The 19,335-nt window shown below is 40.9% G+C and overlaps 1 protein-coding gene across 3 annotated transcripts in view; it reads left to right on the plus strand.

The window, feature by feature from the left end:
* Positions 1-19,335, plus strand: part of LOC107378065 (1-phosphatidylinositol 4,5-bisphosphate phosphodiesterase beta-4) — a 226,862-nt gene that overhangs the window by 521 nt on the left and 207,006 nt on the right. For all 3 annotated transcript variants that reach the window (XM_054748429.2, XM_054748432.2, XM_054748431.2), the window contains exon 2: positions 4,875-4,920. The gene's annotated coding sequence lies outside the window, so the exon portion shown is untranslated. The remainder of the gene's footprint in view (positions 1-4,874; positions 4,921-19,335) is intronic.

Genomic DNA, 19,335 nt, shown 5'->3' on the forward strand with positions numbered 1-19,335 from the left:
AACCAGACGCTTTAAAACGGACATATAGCAAATTGCTATCGAATGTGCTCCGACATTGCTAGGCGCTTTGGCTCCTCTGTCGGGTAAACACGTCAGAGAGTCGCTGCGGAGTGGGAAGTGGATGAAAAGCAGGCGGTTATTGGTGTTTCCAGCGTCTGGGAGGCTAGGCAGAGGGGCTAGCTGTAGCGGGACAGAGAGGAGAAGCCAGCCCGGGGATGAACCAGGACAGCCAGGCTGAACTTTACCTCGCTGGACTGACCTGCTGCAGCTCTAATTAAATGATGATGTAGGGAAAAAAAAGGGTCCCAAGGCTTTTTTTTTCTGTCAGCAGCTAGTTGAATCAGATTCTGCAGCTGCTAAGCATGCATTAATGCAAACACACGTTTCCTTATTACTAAAACTGGTTGTGTTGTGCAATCTCAGTCAAACAAACTTATGACGTATAAACATTTCTGAGGTACGAATACAAACTCAGAAATGTAAATTCTGTTGCAAAAACAGTTGATTTATGGCATGTTTTGTCTTAATATGTTGAAAAAGTGTCTAATTTAATAAGTGGATTTTTCTTATATCTACACTTTTTAAAATTAAAATGAGATTTTCACTCAACGATTATCAAGAACTAAATTAATCATGAAATGTATGATGTGGAGCAGCTTTAAATGTTTTTTACAGTAACAGTGGAAAAAAGCATATAAATAAGATTTCAAACGTCTCTCAAGTAAAACACATTATTATGTGTTTGAAGCGTTTTTGCATCTATGTTATAAAACAAGAATCTATGCAAATGAAGTCAGAAAATGAGCAGAGATTTCAAGGATTTTTTTTTAGAAAAAGTTTCTTCTACCTGCATCAGAATAAGGTCACGGCTTGAATGGCTTTTGTTTGACGAAGGTGAAATGACCCCTTCACTCTAGAACAAACTCCCCGTCGACCTGCGTCCGATGATAAATTTGTCTACTTTCAATTCAAAGCTTAAGATGTCTCTATTTCAGCAGGCATTCTATTATTAGAGAATTTATGGTAGCCATCCACGCTTTTATTCTTCTTTTTTAGCTTTTACTATTTTTGTATTTTAATTAGATTTTTATTCTAAGGGTTTACGTTCTATCTTTAATCTTAATCTCATTTTATGCTCTATGTGGTCTTAATTTGTTATGTAAAGCACTTTGGTCCCCTCCATGTGGAAAGAGTTAAATATAGATACACTTGATTGATTGATTTGGGATCATTTTTAATCACCAGAAGGTTATTTTTGTGGTTTTCCCTGAAGCTGCCAACGTTTATTCTGAATAGACTCCACCACACGCTCCAGCAGGGTATATTTTTTATTTGTTGAGGAATAACTCGTGGATAACTATTTGCTCAACAAATAGGCCATAAAGCATCCTTTTGACGTTGGGTTTACAACAAATTGAATGTTTGCTGATGATCCCTTAAAGGCTCACGTGTGTTTAGAGACTCGATTTTCTCACGGGATAGTAACTTGTACTACGTCATAAATGTTGCTGTTTTTAAAGTACTATGGAGCATGTGAGCGCCTTTGTCTGCGTCTCCGTGTCCTCTGCTTGTTGTCATTGGCACATAAACGTCTTTCTGGTGATGATAGAGACAAACACGACACACACACACGCTAACAAGCCATTACCTGTGGCATAAACCCAGACGCTGATACAGTTTGATGAATAAAGGTGGACTAAGTTGCAGAAATCCTAGCTGAGGGCGTGCATTTCTTTTCTTTTTTTAATGTTATTTTGTTCCAGATGACAGTGCCTTTGGGAGTTTATTATTAATATTAATATTATTTTTATTATTATTATTATTTCCAGATACACCCATGATCTCATAAATCTCAATAAACGAAATGGAAATACAATTTCATCCAATATTTGAAGCTGTGCAGATAAAAATATGTTTTGCTGTTTGTTATTTTATCATAATAGCTTCTCCCAAAGGGAAACAGTAATAGTTCAGGATGTTAATAAAACAAGTATAGTTGAGAAGAAACAGTAGAATCTACGTTTACTGATCTGGTAGTGTTGCATGTTGTAGTCAACAGACTATAAGTCATGCAGGTTTCTTAAAGGACTGTTTTTCTTTAGAGAAATCTTGTTTTTCAGTTTTAAACACGGAAAACTCTCCAACCTTTTATTGATTTGTTTGGCTGAGGATTTATTCTACTGGGACTTAATTTGGAACCCACTGCTTGGTAGTTTACTTGGCGGGAAGCTGGTGTTTTCAGTCATTCCGCTCTTCTCATTTTTGTTTTGCGCTTCCTGTTGGACTTGCAGCAGAAGACTGGTTTGAAGGAGCTCAGCGTTCTCCTTTTGTGTTGGTTTATTTTAACACATTTAAGAAGTTTATTGACATTGTTTTGTGTATGCAAAACATCTTCTCTAAAACGTGTTGCAATAAAGTTTTGCAGTTTAGTTTGAAATGGATGTAGGAACATTAATTTGAATTAATTTTTTTCTAAAGTTTTGGAATAAAGTTTTCTAATTGGCTCGAAATCATCACAAAACAAAGTTTTCAACAAAAGATTTTTAATCAGTTTATTTAGTTATGTTCTGCTTTTTGCCTTTATGTGTGATGTCTACTTCTGTCCTTAAACCCACATTTAATGAGGTTAGAGGTCACGCAGAGGTCACGGACAGCCGACATGTTCTTCCGATTTTCATGGCTGATGTTTTTCTGCCATTTTGCAGCTTAAAATGTCACAAATAACAGCTGGAGATGCAGCATTTCTAAACCTGAATCTGTTTTTAACTCTGAATTTAACCAACTGCTCAGTGCTAAAATTAAACAATTAGACAAAGTTAATCAAACAAATCACTAAACTGATTAAGTATTAGGTATATAAAACAGGTAAATAGAAAAAATGCCAGTTGGCATTCGTGTTTTATTAAGATGATGTTTTTCAAGAAGGTAAATATAGACTTAACAAAAATTCGGCAGCAACACTATGCTGCCCGCGGATGTGCCTTAGTTTAAATCTGCTTTACTAATGAGGTGTATAAGCTGTTGTTGTGTAGAAAATGGTAAATATTGGCCCAATATCATGGTTAATTATGGTAGTTTAAAAAAGTCTGAGAAGGTAATAATTGTAGAACAAGGGCAAAACACACTGGAAACATTTGAAATGTGGAAAAAATGACCCCAATATACTCTGATGTACATCCAGGGATTTATATTTTTTCTCATATGGCTCCTTTTACCAAACATACATTTCCTAAATAAATTCCATTACTAGAAATACACTTAAATCTGTCTTTTCTGCTTGTCGCAAAGTGGCACGTGGGTCTCAGAGGCATACTGATGCTTTGCTGCACTAAATTTATGCTTTCAGTAGGGATGCACCGATACCAGTATCGGTGTCGGTATCGTGAAAGTCAACCGATACCAGGAATCGATACCAACGCGGTAGCTTGAAAGTGGCTTCACCGTAACTTCTCATTTCTGTTCACCTAATATTTTAGTTTTGTGATAATTTCTATTCATATATTTGACTATTTATCTACCTTACAGTCTTTTTCTGCTGAAAGCAGAGAAGAAAACAAAACCATTCCAATTCATAGCTTTTTTTTTTGTGTGGTAGAAGTGTCTGTAATCGGTATCGGCGAGTACTCAGATCCAAGTGTCGGCATCGTATCCGGTTTAGAAAAATGTGGTATCATTGCATCCCTAGCTTTGAGTCTATTTTTCACACTCTACACTTACAGAACGCATCAAGTTCAGGAGAGTCAAACAAAAATGCAGTGTAAAACATTACGTACGTTATTACCTGTCAAACCTTCGTAGCCAAAGTAAGCAACAATAAACCACAGCTAATTTTTATACATGCTGCCATCTTTATTCTTGCTTGTTATTGAATTAACTGCCAAAATTATGTATGGTCTTGCAATTCTCGGGAGATTTTGTGACCTTGACCAGCTGATTCACATCTGAAACGCTCCCGGTGGGAAAGGACACTGTGCTTAGTTAGCCTGGACAATAATCTATCAATTATTATAATGAATTTTTACTCTCAGGCGTTTTCATCATCACTTAGAGCAACTCTTCCACCTGCTGATGCTAAATGCTGTTGCTAGTTGCGCTTTCCTTAAAATGTGAACTCATGATGAAACTTGTTGAGTTAATTTTGATTTTGCTGTTGACAGAAATAATTGTAATTATGATTTTTTTTACACTACTGAGTAGTGTTACACCATCATGCCTGTAAAATTTAGATAATTGGATAAAAAAATTAAGAATAGTTATATTTTGGTGTAGAGACTGAGACAGCTCCTTGGATGAGAAGGAAAACATCTTCAAAAAGACACGAAACAAAAGTTGAATTTTAAAAACCGTCTAAAGATTAGTTGTTATAAAAATCTGAGTACAGAAGGAACTTCGAATCATCAAGGAACGTCAGTTCTTGTATTGGTGTCAATATCTACAGTTGTCCATATCGAGTTGGAAATATCAGCATAATGTCTTTAGGCAGAAATCCAGTATTGAGGATCCTTGGGCTAGCTTCTTCTCAACAGAAGCCCTTGACAAAGTTGCCAGTCATCCTTATGGATGTTTTAACGCCTCACTAAAAGATGTGTGAACACGTAAGCTCCAGGAGGCAGATAGCTTAAGCCACCAGCAGACGACACACTCGCTGTAGCCTTACAGCCCTGGACATGTCTGCCCATGTGTGTTTTCTTTGGCCAGGTGTGTGTGTGTGTGTGTGTGGGGTGGGGTGGGGGGATGCGGTATGTGCACATCACTCCTAAGCTCCAGTCCTTGCTCTTCCTGCTGTGTAGCAAGACTCATCCCAAATAAGTCCATATTCAAGTCGATGTGATTCATGAAATTCTCTCAGAAGCTGTCCTTTTTTGTCTCTGCAGACTGAGACATGAGCCTGTCCTGCTGACCAATGCTGATGCTGAACTGGTAAGTGTATAATTTTCATTCAGTCCTGGTTAGGTTTTGCCTGACAGCATGACTGGGCTCTTCTAACCATTTGGTAACAGTCGATGAAAATAAAGGCCCCTTCTCTCCCAGAATGTAGAACAAAACAAGCTACTTCTTCAGTATTTTTTTTCCTGTTCAGACCATCTGTCTCATGATGGCATATTAACGACCCGGCCTCCATTAGAAATTACTTGATTAAAATGAATGCAATAAACATACAACCACTTCCTGCCTGGAGACCTAACTAATGCGATCTCTGCACATCTATCTCTCTCTCTGACGTTGCCCCTTCAGGAGGCCCCATTAGCATATACAGATGAGATTTAACGTCACATTTTGGAAATGAGCTGCACTGTGAGCTTGAGACAGCACACATTTCATTGGATTTGTGTTGAATGATGATTAGCCACAAAGCTAATTTCTCACAGCGTCGTGTGAGTGATTCTGAGCTGCAGCGTTTGCTGAACTGGTGCCAGACATTGCTCACTGATAAGTAGGTTGCATGACTGCTGCAGCAGCTGTATGCCTCTGTACTGCCTGACATTATGATGAAGTTGATGTGATAGTTCTATATAATGTGCTTAGGTATTATGGTGCTGTCTGTGCTAATAATGTTAAAAGTATTAGTATTCATGTGCTTTGAGTAGGGATGGACAATATATCGGCATCAATATCGGTATCGGCTGATGTTCGTCATTTTTTAAAACATATCGGTATCGGTTCGATAAACCGGGCCGATATTAACAACTGATATTTTTTCCATCTCGTCTCCATTTGTTTGCCTGTTTTAGAGGGTGTGTGTGTGTGTGTGTGTGTGTGTGTGTTTGTGAAAGAGGGGTGTAATTATTTAGTCATGTGAACAGTGAATGAAATAATCTGAGAACCATAAATGTGTGTGGTGTGTGTATATAATAATGTAAATTCAGCTTTAATATTTTTCATTCTATATAAAATCTGCTGATTTTAGAAGCATTAATGTCAGTATATCGGTATCGACAAATATCGGTTATCAGCCATAACAGTGATCTCAATATCGGATATCGGTATCGACCCAAAAATTTCACATCGGTGCATCACTAGCTTGAGTGTTGGTTTTTATAAAGTAGACAGCACCTTTTTTCGTTATGACCATGACATATATCCATAATGAGACAGTGGATAATAAAAATAATCACTTTTAATAATAGAAGAAGAAGAAAGTATAATTTCTAAAGCTCATCTCAAGATAAAAATCACGAGGCGCTTCACAAAAACAAAAAGTGTAAAAATATAAAAAAGAATTTAGAAAATGGTTAAAAATATATTAAAATGAGCAAAAATAGACAATTGTGATTAAAAAATGTTAAGAAAGAGAGAAATAGAATAGGAAAGAGGGAAATCAGTGGATCCTGAGGAAAGTGGAATAGGTGGGGAGAGCAGAATAAAGAGAGAGTGGTGAAGAAGGTCATACAAAAGCCAGCTTGAACAAGTGAGCCTTCAGCTGCTTTTTAAAGGAGACCACTGAGTCCACTGATCTCAGGCTCAGGGGGAGAGAGTTCCAGAGTCTGGGGGCCACAGCAGCAGATGATCTGTCACCTTTGGTCTTAAGCCTGGTGCGCTGCACAACCAGTAGGCTTTGGTCACTGGACCTCAGGGACCTGCTGGGGTGTAGGGACTAAGAAGATCACCAATGTAAGATGGTGCTTGTCCATGTAAGGCCCTATAGACCAGAACCAGGATCTTGAAATGAACCCTGAAGTTGACTGGCAGCCAGTGAAGTTGGAGGAGAAGCGGGGTGATGTGGGTGTGTTTGGAGGACTTGGTCAGAAGCCGAGCACAGGCGTTCTGAACCACCTGTAGACGGTTCAGGGAGGTTCTGCTCAGACACGTGAAAAGAGAGTTACAGTAGTCTAAGCGTGAGGAGATGAAGGTGTGGAGAACTGTCTCAAGTTCAGAGCGGGACAGAATGGGACTCAGCTTAGCAATGTTCCTGAGATGGAAGAAGGAAGAGCGAACAAGAGAACTGACATGAGAATCCAGGGTGAGAGCTGGGTCAAAGGTCACGCCAAGATTCCTGACGGAAGGTTTGGTGTGAGAAGCAAGCTGACCAAGAGAGTCTCTGACTTTGGGAACCAGCTTGTCTGGGGCACAGATGAGGATCTCAGTCTTATCTTCATTCAGCTGTAGAAAGCTCCCAGCCATCCAGGTTTTGATAGAGTCTAAGCAGGTGTGTAACAGCTGCAGCTTAGACATCTCATGGGGCTTAAAGGAGATGTACAGCTGGATGTCATCTGCATAAAGATGGTAGGAGATTCCTTTGAAGGAGCGTAGGATGTGCTGAAGAGGAAGCAGATAGAGGAGGAAGAGCAGAGGCCCCAGCACAGAACCTTGTGGGACACCATGGGTAAGAGAGGTGGTGGAGGACCTAAACTTGGAGACGGCCACAGAAAAGGAGCGCTCAGAAAGATGAGAGGAGAACCACTCCAGAGCAGATCCTGATAGGCCTACCCAGTCTCTCAGCCTCTCCAGTAGCAGGTGATGGTCAACAGTGTCAAAGGCTGCAGTCAGGTCCAGCAGGACCAGAACAGAACAGTCCCCTGCATCACTGTGAGTCAGAAGGTCATTAGAGACCCTAAGAAGAGCTGTTTCAGTAGAATGAGCTCTACGAAAACCTGACTGTAAGCAATTATGGATGTTATGTTCATCAGGAGCAGCTGTGAGTTGTTTAGCCACAACCTTTTCCAAGATCTTGGAGATGAACGGAAGTTTAGAGATGGGTCTGAAGCTGCTATAGAGAGAGGGTCAAGACTCAGTTTTTTTAAGAAGCGAGTGGATTACAGCATTCTTCAAGTAAGCAGGGACCTGACCAGAAACCAGAGAAGCATTAATTATAGAGAGCACGCTGGGACCACCGCTGTACACAGTTTCTGGCTTCATCCAATCAGCATGCAGCTCATTTAATAGTCACGCCCTGGCCAAGTGGGCGACGCAAACTTGTCTTTCTATTTTAAAGCTTTTTTTTATTGGGTTGGAGTTGGCCTTTTTTCAGGGCTCCTGGGCCATTTTGAGCCCCAACATAGTTTCTTATACTATAAAGAGGCTCAAAGATCAGTTTCCAATTGTAAAGAAACAATTTGTTCTAAGGTCCCCCAGCTAGTATTTATTTTGACAACAGGATGTTAAAGCACCACCGAATAACAATGAAATTGTTTTGGTAACATTTTAACAGAGGAAGTGTCTAGAGTAGCTCTTCTGCTTTATTTTAAACATTTAACATCGACAAAAGGAACTTTGTGTTTCTGGAGAAGAAGACGCACAACAAACTGAGTTTGGTCATTGTGATTCAACTTGTTTCCAGCTATATTCACTAGCGTTCCATTTGAACTACAGAAAAGCAAAATCACATTAGTGACATGAAACAGTTTATTAGTTGTTAGTAGAAAAGCTGATTGCAGCAGGGACATTTGTCTTGTTTGTGCAGCCAATTGAAACCGCTTTTTATGACTCACACAACTTGTTTAAGCATTAAACAGCCAACTCCCTCAAAACTACATTTATGAGCCAACTTGGACATTACCCTTCTCCCGAACTGAGCCTTTGTTATACAAGCTCATCAAACGGCCAATCACCCACTGGTAGTTTGCTGTAGATTTATGATCTGCATTGTTTTTCAGCTGATGAGAGGACATTTACCCTGTGCTCTTTTCCAACCACAATGCAGTTCTGGATGAAGAAGATCGAGTTTTCTCTAGAGTTTAAGCAGTTTAACAGTGTTCAGACTGGCTTGATGCCATTGTCAGATCCTAATTCCACCTTTAATGGTCAGATAGCATTAACGTTGTATGAACTGGAAAGTACAGCTTATGAATGCATAAACATCATTGCATACACTGTGCATCAGCATAAATCAGCATGAACTCAACTTAATTTATGATGGCTTGCGCCGTTAATGTTCCAAATCCTGCTTGTACTGTGTGTTGTTGCTAGATTTGGCCCAGTAGTACACAATCATAGTCCTTGAGGGCTTCAATCCTACATATTTTACAGGTTTCTCTGCTTCAACACACCTGATTTAAGTCAGTAGTTTATTACAAGCTTGATGACCTGCTGAACAGGTAATAGAAACATAAATTTAAGAGTGCAGAAACAGCTAAAAGGTGCCGATAGCGTCCCCTGAGGACCAGGATTTGATACCACAGGCTAGCACATCAGGACGATCTCTACACATCAAAATACACATTTAAAATGCATTCACAGATGGATGTAAATATTATAATAGAAGATGGGGTGGGTTTGTTGTCTATGTGTGCAATTTCAGTGATTCAATTATTGCGTGTTAGCAACTTCCCCATCCTACCTGCGGTAGTCAGATGTTCTGGTTTCTGTCGCTGTTATTTTGTTGTTTGCAAACCACTAATCTACAATAAAACAAGAAAAAGAAGAAAATGGGACTGGCGGTGCTGTATTCTTATGAAGCATAGTTGCAACTAAATTCTTGATTCAAGCTCCAAAACCATTCCAAAGGAGATAAATTAACTTTAGTTATAAAATTTATTATTATAATATATATATATATATATATATGCCATTATATATATATATATATATATATATATATATATATATATATATATATATAATATAATATAATTAATTATAAAATTTCATAAAACTGGTTTGGGTCAGTGTTTTTTTTTTGGTCAACAGCAACAGAATTTTGTCCGGCTCTAATGTGTCTTTGTAGATCAAATATAAATATTACAGCTTTCAGCACTGTGGAAAAAATTCAATTCAATTCAATTGAAGTTTATTTATATAGCGCCAAATCACGACAAGAGTCGTCTCAAGGCACTTCACATAATAAACATTCCAATTCACAGTTCATTAAGCCAATCAGAAAATGCATTCTTTATTAAATTGTATTTAGTAAAAAGATGAATATATTCTTTGACTTCCTTGATGTGAAAAACACTGATAAAGGTCAGGGATTCCTATTAAAACAAGAGAGCCTCGGGTTCCTCAAACAGCGGAGATGCTGGTGCTATCAGCAGCCGTCCTGCATCGGTATTGGCTGGACCCGCGGAAAGTCAACACGCCTAATCTCCCACTGCAAATATTTGCATGGATCCCACACCCTGAAACACCATCACACCCCGGACCTTCAAATTCACAGAAATGATGTTTGCCACCTAACAGACACCTAGAGAGAGGACGGATGCTTTTAAAGGAGCCAACCGTTGCATATAACAACAGCAAGGTTCTATTGTGTTTGCCTAAATCTGTCAAAAATGGTAAAGCATGAACCGAATTATGTTATTTAGTTATAACCGGACTAGAAGTAGGATTGGTTATTTAATTTTTTAATTCTAACGACGTCACTCAGCTCGTGAACTAAAACTGTCAGGTGTCTAAAATTCCAAAACGGTGTCATTGTGAATGTTTGGCTCCGCGGATCCGTGACACAGCTAATAGGCTCAGTCTCGCCCTCTGGTTTCTGCACCCACTCCACTCAGCTCCATGCCGCTCTCTGCCTGGCCCATCTCCCCCTCGCTCCAGTCCTCGCCGGTTCAGATGTTGTAGATTGTGACGATGTGCTGAACTTTTTGCTGCTTAAGACACAGAGATCAGTGATGAGAGCATGTGTCCTCACTGCAAGGGGTAAGTGTGGCTGGAGGGGGAATATAATGACCGGGCGCTGTTTGCTGAATCTCAGCCAGCAGCAGACTTGGAAACGGCGAGAGAGATGGCGACTGAAAGCAGAAAGGGAAGCGTTCGCTCTTGTGCCAACAGATGGGAGCTGCAGTCATCAAGTCAATATTTACTCTTTCTTGACAAAAAAACTGGCAGCACAAGTTAAGCAGTTTTAGAAGCACGCTGCAGGAGGAGCCTGGCGTGTACGAAAGCGGCTTTGAGGAGGAAAATCTTCGCTTTGGTGATGAACGCTGAAAACACGCTGGCTCTCCTCCCTGCTCTCTTGTTGAGTGCACACATTCCTGCAATCTGCACATTCACCTTACCCATAGCTCTATCCACTTTGGGATTACATGTGAACGTAATTTGCACTTCCAATTAAACCGTTGACCTTCGCTCCAGAATGCAAAACTTGACTTTGTACCATCCTCTCCTGGATAGCTATTATTACACGGTCAGGCCAATAATAAAATAATCTACTTTTACTTAAGTCAGCAAATTTATACCACCTCATGTTTCAATACTCATTATGTGGCAACTTGCTCTAGTTGAGTCAAAAAGAAGCACTGTCTGTAGACTTAGTGATAAAAACTGCATTGATTGCGGCTTTTTGAGAAATTTCAACTCGTTCACTGAAGAACAGAGAACACTGTTATTGGATTAGATACTGAAAACACAACCAAATGCATGAGGCTAGCTAACGTTAGCCCAGAGCATCTTGCCGTTCCTCCAACTCAGCTCCAGCACATGACTCGCTGCTAGATCAGATGACTAGATAAATAGCAGGAATGTTGCTTCTTTCTCTTTCCGCACCATTGTTCTTGTCAGTTTGGGGAGAAGAGGAGGAATGTGTGTGTACGCACGTGCGTGACTTCATTGATTATGTCATGGCAATGAAGGGTTAAGGAAAGACAAGGCCTGAATGTGGTTAATGGTGATTCTTCAGGAAATGATTGTGACCTCTAAAGTGATGGAAACATGACTGTGTGGGTTTGTCAGAAGAGCGTCTCTAATCACATCTACTAATAATTGTGTAACGTTTCCATGCTCGGCTTTGGTAAACTACAAAACACAAAGCTTTGCAGTTTTCTGATATTGTTTTTGTCTTCTTCTATATTAATTAATTAGCTTAATGACCCCAATGGAATGAGTTGTTCCACTGAGAGATCTCAGGCTGGAAACTAATCATCTATATTGTGGTTCTGTATTTGTTTGATCGTTTTATAGATGAAGTGCGTTTTAGTATTGCTTTTGTCAGACTGCCTTCTAGATTTATTGTTCCTGAAATAAAAAGTACACACAGAGAAACAACCATGTTGGAACACAGTAAACAAAATGTTTTCCTCACATGTATTTCCAGCTGCTGACAAATGTTTGTTATGGGGCCCCTTCAGCATTTCATAAACCGTCCTCAAATGTCATCAAACAGTCCTCTTGGCTTCTCACAGGAATCCATTTGATGGCCATCATAACAAACTGTGAAAGTAAAATAAAGTTTAGAAACGTGTCACAGTCCAAGTACATCACAAGAGGAGCTGTTTTAAGTCCTCTGGCGGAGAGTCAAAGACTTTTTTTATTCTGATGTAACATTATACTAATGCATAAAAAAGAGAAGAGATCATTTTGAATTAATCTTTTATCATTTTGGGATGAATAAATTTAACCCCATATTTCGACTAAAGTAAACATAATGATGCAAATAAACTGACGACTGTTTAAAGGTGTGGATGACTGAAAAACATTAGTTTTTATTATTTTTCTGATTTTCTTTTCACAGGTTTTTCATGCAGGAAGAACATGAATATAGTCTCCGCGACCTATCTCCTGCATTAGTTTCTGATTTGGGAACATGTGATTTAAAAATCCTCACAGATCTGCGTCACTGATCTTGACTCACAACGAGGAAGGCTGTTGTTTTTTTAACGTCTGGGAATCAGCAGGGGGTGACTCAACTAGTTTGAGCTAACTGTTAGCAGTAGCCTTGCCTTAAAAGGTATTTACTAGAAACAAATGCAAATGTATTGATTAAAGGGACTGTAAGGAAGTTTGAAGGTTTTATGCTCGCGATCGCCACTCAGGCCTAACGCGCAACTGCAGCTTCAAAAGTAGGCTCGTGCATGAGGTGTGCACGCTGTACGTGCACACTCCTTAATGAAAATAACAGCTGAGACAGTCCCGTGTGTGTGTGTGTGTGTGTGGCCCGGAGGACAGAAGAGCACAGCAAATTAATAAAAATAATGTGCCTCTCTCTCTGCAGCTGCACTTTCTCGTCGGCCGGCCAAACATGCAGTGTGTGTGTGTGTGTGTGTGTGTGTGTGTGTGTGTGTGTGGCCTGGAGGATAGAGGGCAGGAGAGCACGCAGCTAATGAATTAAATAATTTGGTTCTGTACCTTTCTCTTCAGCACAGCCGACAAAGGTTTATGATGGGTCAGTCCTCCTGCATGCTCAGATCATTCCCTTCCCTTGCTTGAAAAATTGTTCCAAAATGAAAGTTGAACCCACATCTTTTTTATCCGTGAATTCAACGCCTTTCAGCAAGTCTCAAATAAAAATGTGGGCATCTTATTAATGTAAAAAAATATACCATTAATGTAAAAAGGAAACTCAAAATGACAAATTATGTTCACAACTGGAGCCAAACCCAGGTCTTCGACATGAGAGTCAGACATCTTACTAGGTGAGCTAAAGCGCCAGTGACGTTCAATCTATCTGTAACTTTTATATCCTTGATGACAGCTGAAACAACGCCAAACCAAAGAACGGTTCGGAGCGAAAATGGCTATTTTGTTGCTAATTTGCAGGAAATATCTAGAAGAAAGTTCTACAGAAAGTAGCTAAGGGTCCTCAGAAATGTAGCTAGCTTTGTCACTAGGCGTTAGGAACAGCGACAAAGTGGCACTGCCTCTCTCTCTGCTGCTAAAGCTACGGATAGCAAATGCTACGGGCGATGCCTGAGCGTGAACGCGCATGAAGCAGCCTGCTCGACCCGAGCATCTCTTTTTCTGTGATTTTACAGAAAAACAGGCAATCACAGTAAAAAATGCCAGGGCTCATTCTACAGGACCAGGGCATTGCAGGAGAATGTATGAAGAAGACATTTATTATTTCTATACATGTTTTGACTGTCAAGCTTCCTTAGAGTCCCTTTAAACGAGTAATCTGTTCTTTAAAGACCTCATTTACTCATTCTTTCGATATGTGCTGTGCAGGGTTTCCTCCAGAAAATTAGTTAAGCCTGGCGGATTCGGCCGCGCACTCCGTCAAGCACCGCTCCTCCATTAGAGCGGGGGGTGGGTGGGGGGTTTGCACACGTTCCGCTGCTGTTTCTTACCAGTGTCAGCTGATGGAGAGCTCTAGTTTCATTGAGCCATTCGTGTCAGCGGACACGCTAGGGTCGGGGGGTGGGGCATGACGCTTAGCCTGGCGGGTGGCCAAGCAAAGCTTGGCGGGTCGCCAGGCATATAAAGCACTGGGGAAAACCCTGTGCTGTGGTCACCAGTACTCCTGTTTCAGGGGGAAGAGGTTTATTTGATGGTGAGGGTGTATTTTGAATTTTCATGTACAAACATCTTGCCTATGTTTGGCCAACTTCAGCACGACTATTCTGCTGTCTTCGCTCACTTTTGTTTCTTGGTAAAAAAAATTTAAAAAATAGTTATCTCTACAAATGATCCATCCATCCAATCATTCATTTTCATCCGCTTGTCTGGGGTCAGATCATGGGGGCAGCTGCTTAAACAGGAAGGCCCAGACTTCCCTCTCCCCAGCCACATGGGCCAGCTCCTCCGGGGGAATCCCAAGGTGTTCCCTGACCAGCCAAGAGACATACTCCCTTCAGCGTGTTCCAGGTCTTCCTTTGGATGTGCCCGGAAAACCTCACTAGGGAAGCATTCAGGAGGCATCCTAACTAGATGCCCGAGCCACCTCAACTGGCTCCTCTCGATGTGGAGGAGCAGCAGTTCTAGTCCCAGCCCCTCCTGGATGACCAAGCTTTTCACCCACTTTTGCACCATTCTAAATGTTCAAGTTTCACTTGTACTGTTCAGTCATGACAGTACAGGAAATGTACAGGAAGGAATATACATCTCTCAGGGATAGCCCAGCCATCCTGCGGCGGAAACTAATTTAGGCCGCTTGTATCTGCAATTTCATTCTTTCGGTCACTACCCAAAATTCGTGACCATGTGTGAGAATTGGAACGTAGATCGACCGGTAAATCAAGAGCTTTGCCTTCCGACTCAGCTCTCTCTTCACCACGACAGACTGGTACAACGCCCGCATCACTGCAGACGCAGCACCAGTCTGCCTGTCGATCTCACGCTCCAGCTGTCCCTCACTCGTGAACAAGACTTTGTTATACTTAAACTCCTCCACTTGAGGTAGGACCTCATCCCTAAGCTGGAGAAGGCATACTACCCTTTTCCGACTTAATGATCATGGTCTCGGATTTAGAGGAGCTGATTCTCATTCCAGCAGCTTCACACTCGGCTGCAAACCACTCCAGTGAGAACCGGATATCACGTTCTGATAAAGCCAACAGGACCAAATCATCTGCAGAATGCAGAGACCCGATCCTCAGGCTACTAAATGAATCCCCTCAACACCATGGCTTCACTTGAAATCCTGTCCATAAAAGTTATGATCCGAATTGGTGACTAAGGGCAACATTAGCAAAGTCCCAACTCTTACCTGAAATGAGCCTGACTTAATGCTGGCAGTGCAGACCAAGCTCTGACACCGATCATATAGGGACCTAATGCCTGCTCTGTCTTCTCGATCCCCAGTGAGTCGTGGAGGATGGCTGCTTATACTGAGCCAGGATCCTCTGGAGGTTTCTTCCTGTTAAAATGGAGTTTTCCTCTCCACTGTCGCTTTATGCTTGCTTAGTATGAGGATTGCTGTAAAGTCACTGACACTAGTCAGTGACTTGATGGAATTAGCTGGGTTCCTTATATAGGAAACATTTTTTCTGATTAGCTTAATGAACTGACCTGAATTGGAATGTTTATCATGTGAAGTGCCTTGCGAAGACTCTTGTCGTGATTTGGCGCCATATAAATAAACTTGAATTGAATTGAATTTAATTGTGGAGTCGCTAATGCTAATAGTTAGCTTCTACTTGCCAAGGCGCACTCTGCTCTCTCCTGGATGCAAAACCAGTAACACCTTTTCTAGTCTGGGGTTAATGCAGGTGAAATTTTTCACATTTTGCATGCAACCCTGAGTGACCAATCGTGTTTCAGAAAGACCAAGTATCACACGTTTTCTCAGTGAATGAGACTTTTAACAGTTTCAGTATTAAACATCATATTAGATCTATTCATTGCAAAATGCATTTAGTCTATTTTTTTTCTTGTGAAGGCTGCGTGAAGAACAGCTCAGTGCAAACGTCTCCACATTTCTTTATATTTTACATCTCAAAAGTCCCATTTTCTGCTCTCTCAAAGAGGCTCAGATCAATAGTTCTGCAGGTGTTCTGAGGGTCTTTCAAAGTTCATCTTTGAACTTTTGCTTCTCTTCGTCTCATTTTCAGTCCAGTTCTTTCAGCTCAGCTGAAGCGTGAATCACAGACGTTCAAGTTCTAATCTAACCACTCCCCACGTCTTCAATTCAAAGCGGTCAAATCTCATTTAACAATGTAAACTCTCATCAGCTGTCAAACAGATCTTTTGCTTTTTGTTAAATGCACCCACTGTCTTCTGAGCCTTTTAAAATATAAAGTAGCAGCTAAGTTGAAACTATTATTAGTGGTAATTTATTACAGTAATGGTGACGCACACAAATTCATTGTGGATTAAATGTATGTAAATATTTCAATTTATTACAGAACAGGAATATTCTACTATCAAAAGTACAAGAATACCCCCCAAAATTAATTTGCATTTAAGATCACTCCATTATTAATAAATAGCTGCAGCCGGTGGCACCTAATTCTCTAATCTGACATTAGAGTTTTCACTTTACGCTCTAGTTAATGATCTCCTTTGTATGCAAGCTTGAACACATTGTTGCTGAACATTCAGATGACAGATCCTTAATATGTTTCTGTATTTGCATAGAGATTGTAATCACTGCAACAGGCCGGTCGCACAAACTCAAATCAACCCCTGAGAGATCTGAGCTCTTTTTTCCCCTCCATTTTCCATCTCACCTCAGCTCTCTCCAGCACCACACGCTGAGTAATTGACTGCTCCATCTGCAAAGATCATGTCAGGTTTTGCTTTGAATCATAATGGAATATTTATTTAACACTGGCGTCCAAAAAGAAATTACCCAGAGAGACGGATGAAGCCTGTTTTATAGATTGAGGCTCTGAAACGGGTTGAAGTAACATTAAAGTGGTGCATGTTTGCAGCCTTGCTCAGAGGCTACGTCCCCATTGTATTTCATGTCATACCAGCACGAATTACACTGTGTAATGGCTACAAGTATTAGCTGGGGTTGAATGGCTTCCTGTTATTGGTCTCTGCTAATGCAATTCACTAATTAGCAGCATAATGGTGGAAAGAGTGTGTGTGTGTGTGTGTGTGTGTGTGTGTGTGTGTGTGTGTGTGTGTGTGTGTGTGTGTGTGTGTGTGTGTGTGTGTGTGTGTTTGAGAGATGTGCATGTGTGTGAGACCCCAACCTAATTTTGTCCTCATTAAAGACAATCGTCCATCATTCTCCAAGGCAAAAGGAGAGATGCTCTCTCTGTGTTGCTTCTCTGTGACTCACTTAACAGAAAAAAACCCTCTCACCTTTTCTCTCTGCCTGGATTTTACTCTGTCTGGCTGCCTGCCGCTGGGCCTCGGGGAGCTGGCTCCTGGCAGTATCGCACAGAAAAGATAAAATTGAAAAGTCAAAGTGTGTGTGAAACGTTTTGGTGTCTGTGCATCTCTGCCTCGCTCTCTTTGTCTGCCTTTGCTCTTCCTCCGTTGTTCAGCTCCTCTCTCTCGCTTTTTTAGTTTTCTATTTCAATTTCACCCACGTTCTATCTCCAGCTATAAAACTCAGTTCAAGCTTGTGAGGCAGCTGAAATCTTGGAAGATTTGCGAGCTCATCAGGACGAGAATCTGTGCTGTCGGGCTTGCAGCCAAGTTGCAGTAGCTGGGACTACGAATCTTCCTCTGGCTGCAGTGGCAAGATTAAAAGTCAGTCAGCGGACATAGAAACTTGTAGCATCAGTTTAATCAGAAATAAAGATTATTTTTTTAGAAGAGGAGTAAAAAGAAAAATAAAGGAGGGACAGCAAGTTGTCTGCATTTCATGTGTGCTAAGCTGTATATTTTAAAAAAAAGGACTGATTTCACTTGACGCTTGGTGGTTGTTTTCTGGGTTGTTAGCTTAGCTCTGGCTGGAATTAGAAATGCTAGGCCTGGAAATCAGTCATTGTCATTAACAACGTGATATAATCCAAAATGACAGGAAATGATTGAAGATTTTTGTGCAAAAGTCACATAACAACTGAAAAGTCTCTTCATTAGGGTTGAATATGGAACAATTTAATTAAAAGATATATTAAAAAATACTTCCACAGGGTGTTATGAGGTGTTCAGAATGAAAGCTATATTTTAATAATGAAAATAAAACGGAAACAACACTGGGTTGATGTTTACATCTACCAGCCAATAGAGGGCACCGTTGCGGGTTGCCTAACAGTCCCGAGGCTGGCCTTGTGGAAAATGGCGGACTCGATAAGTCAAGCAGCTGCTTCTGAGCCCAGAAGATGTTGTCATTCTTCTCAGAAGAGGAGCGACCATAAAAGATCTAAAACCAGAGTGAGTTTAGGTGAAGCCCACCACAGATGGACCAGAATAAAAAATGTCACGTAGCAGTGAACCTGGTGTCCCCACTGCTGGAAACCTTGTTCTGTTGTTGCAACTACAACCTCCACACACTAGATGTCGCTTTGGTGTTCGTGTTCCATATTCTACCCTTAAATGACAACTTAGTGATTAAAAATCATAACTGATGTAAAGCTGCTGGTTCAGGTTACCTTCTGTGACCTTTCTGAACTTTGACTGATGCATCAAAGATTTATTTTATGCTAATATCCCAAATTTTTGTTTTTTGAGAAAACTCACAGCTTTAGCTAATCTGGTTAAAGCGGTAAAACGTACCAATACCTAAAGTTATACCCCACTATTACTTATTTAACCGCACCGTTTGATGTATATAATTTGTTTGTTTTACCCTCAAAGATGGGGGACTGAGTGCAAAGTACATGTGCTTTAAGGCTTAATATGCGTTGACACCTTTAGTGTTTAGGTTAGGAGGTTTTAATGAATTAATTTGGTGCTTTTTTTCAACAAAGCTTCTTTGGATTTCCATCTCCGGTGTGTGAACACTCAGTGTAAACCCTCTCCGAGAGCCCTGCTACCCAGTGGGATGCAGCGGCATGATAAACAAAGGGAGGGGTTTTCTCATAATCCTCTTTTGGTCTGGGGGTTGACGTTCTTTGATGTCCCTTCACAAACACTCTCTCTCAGGAGAGCAGTGCTGAAGCTGAACACAGCTGACGTGAGGGACAGAATGAATTTGTCCTCTCAGAGCCTGGGCAGGTGCTGCTCACAGCGACACCCACAGAGGACCGCTCACCAGGATTTTGGCTGGGTTGCTTCCCTGAGGCAGGAACATATGCTGTTACCACTTGACGCGTCACTCTCTTCATTAGGAGCGCTTGCAAAAGACATGTTGTGGTCCTTTATGTTTTCGTGGTTATACGTCACTCTAGTCTGTTGGTG

This window comes from Nothobranchius furzeri, chromosome 2 (assembly GCF_043380555.1).
Source record: "Nothobranchius furzeri strain GRZ-AD chromosome 2, NfurGRZ-RIMD1, whole genome shotgun sequence".
Lineage (NCBI taxonomy): Eukaryota > Metazoa > Chordata > Actinopteri > Cyprinodontiformes > Nothobranchiidae > Nothobranchius > Nothobranchius furzeri.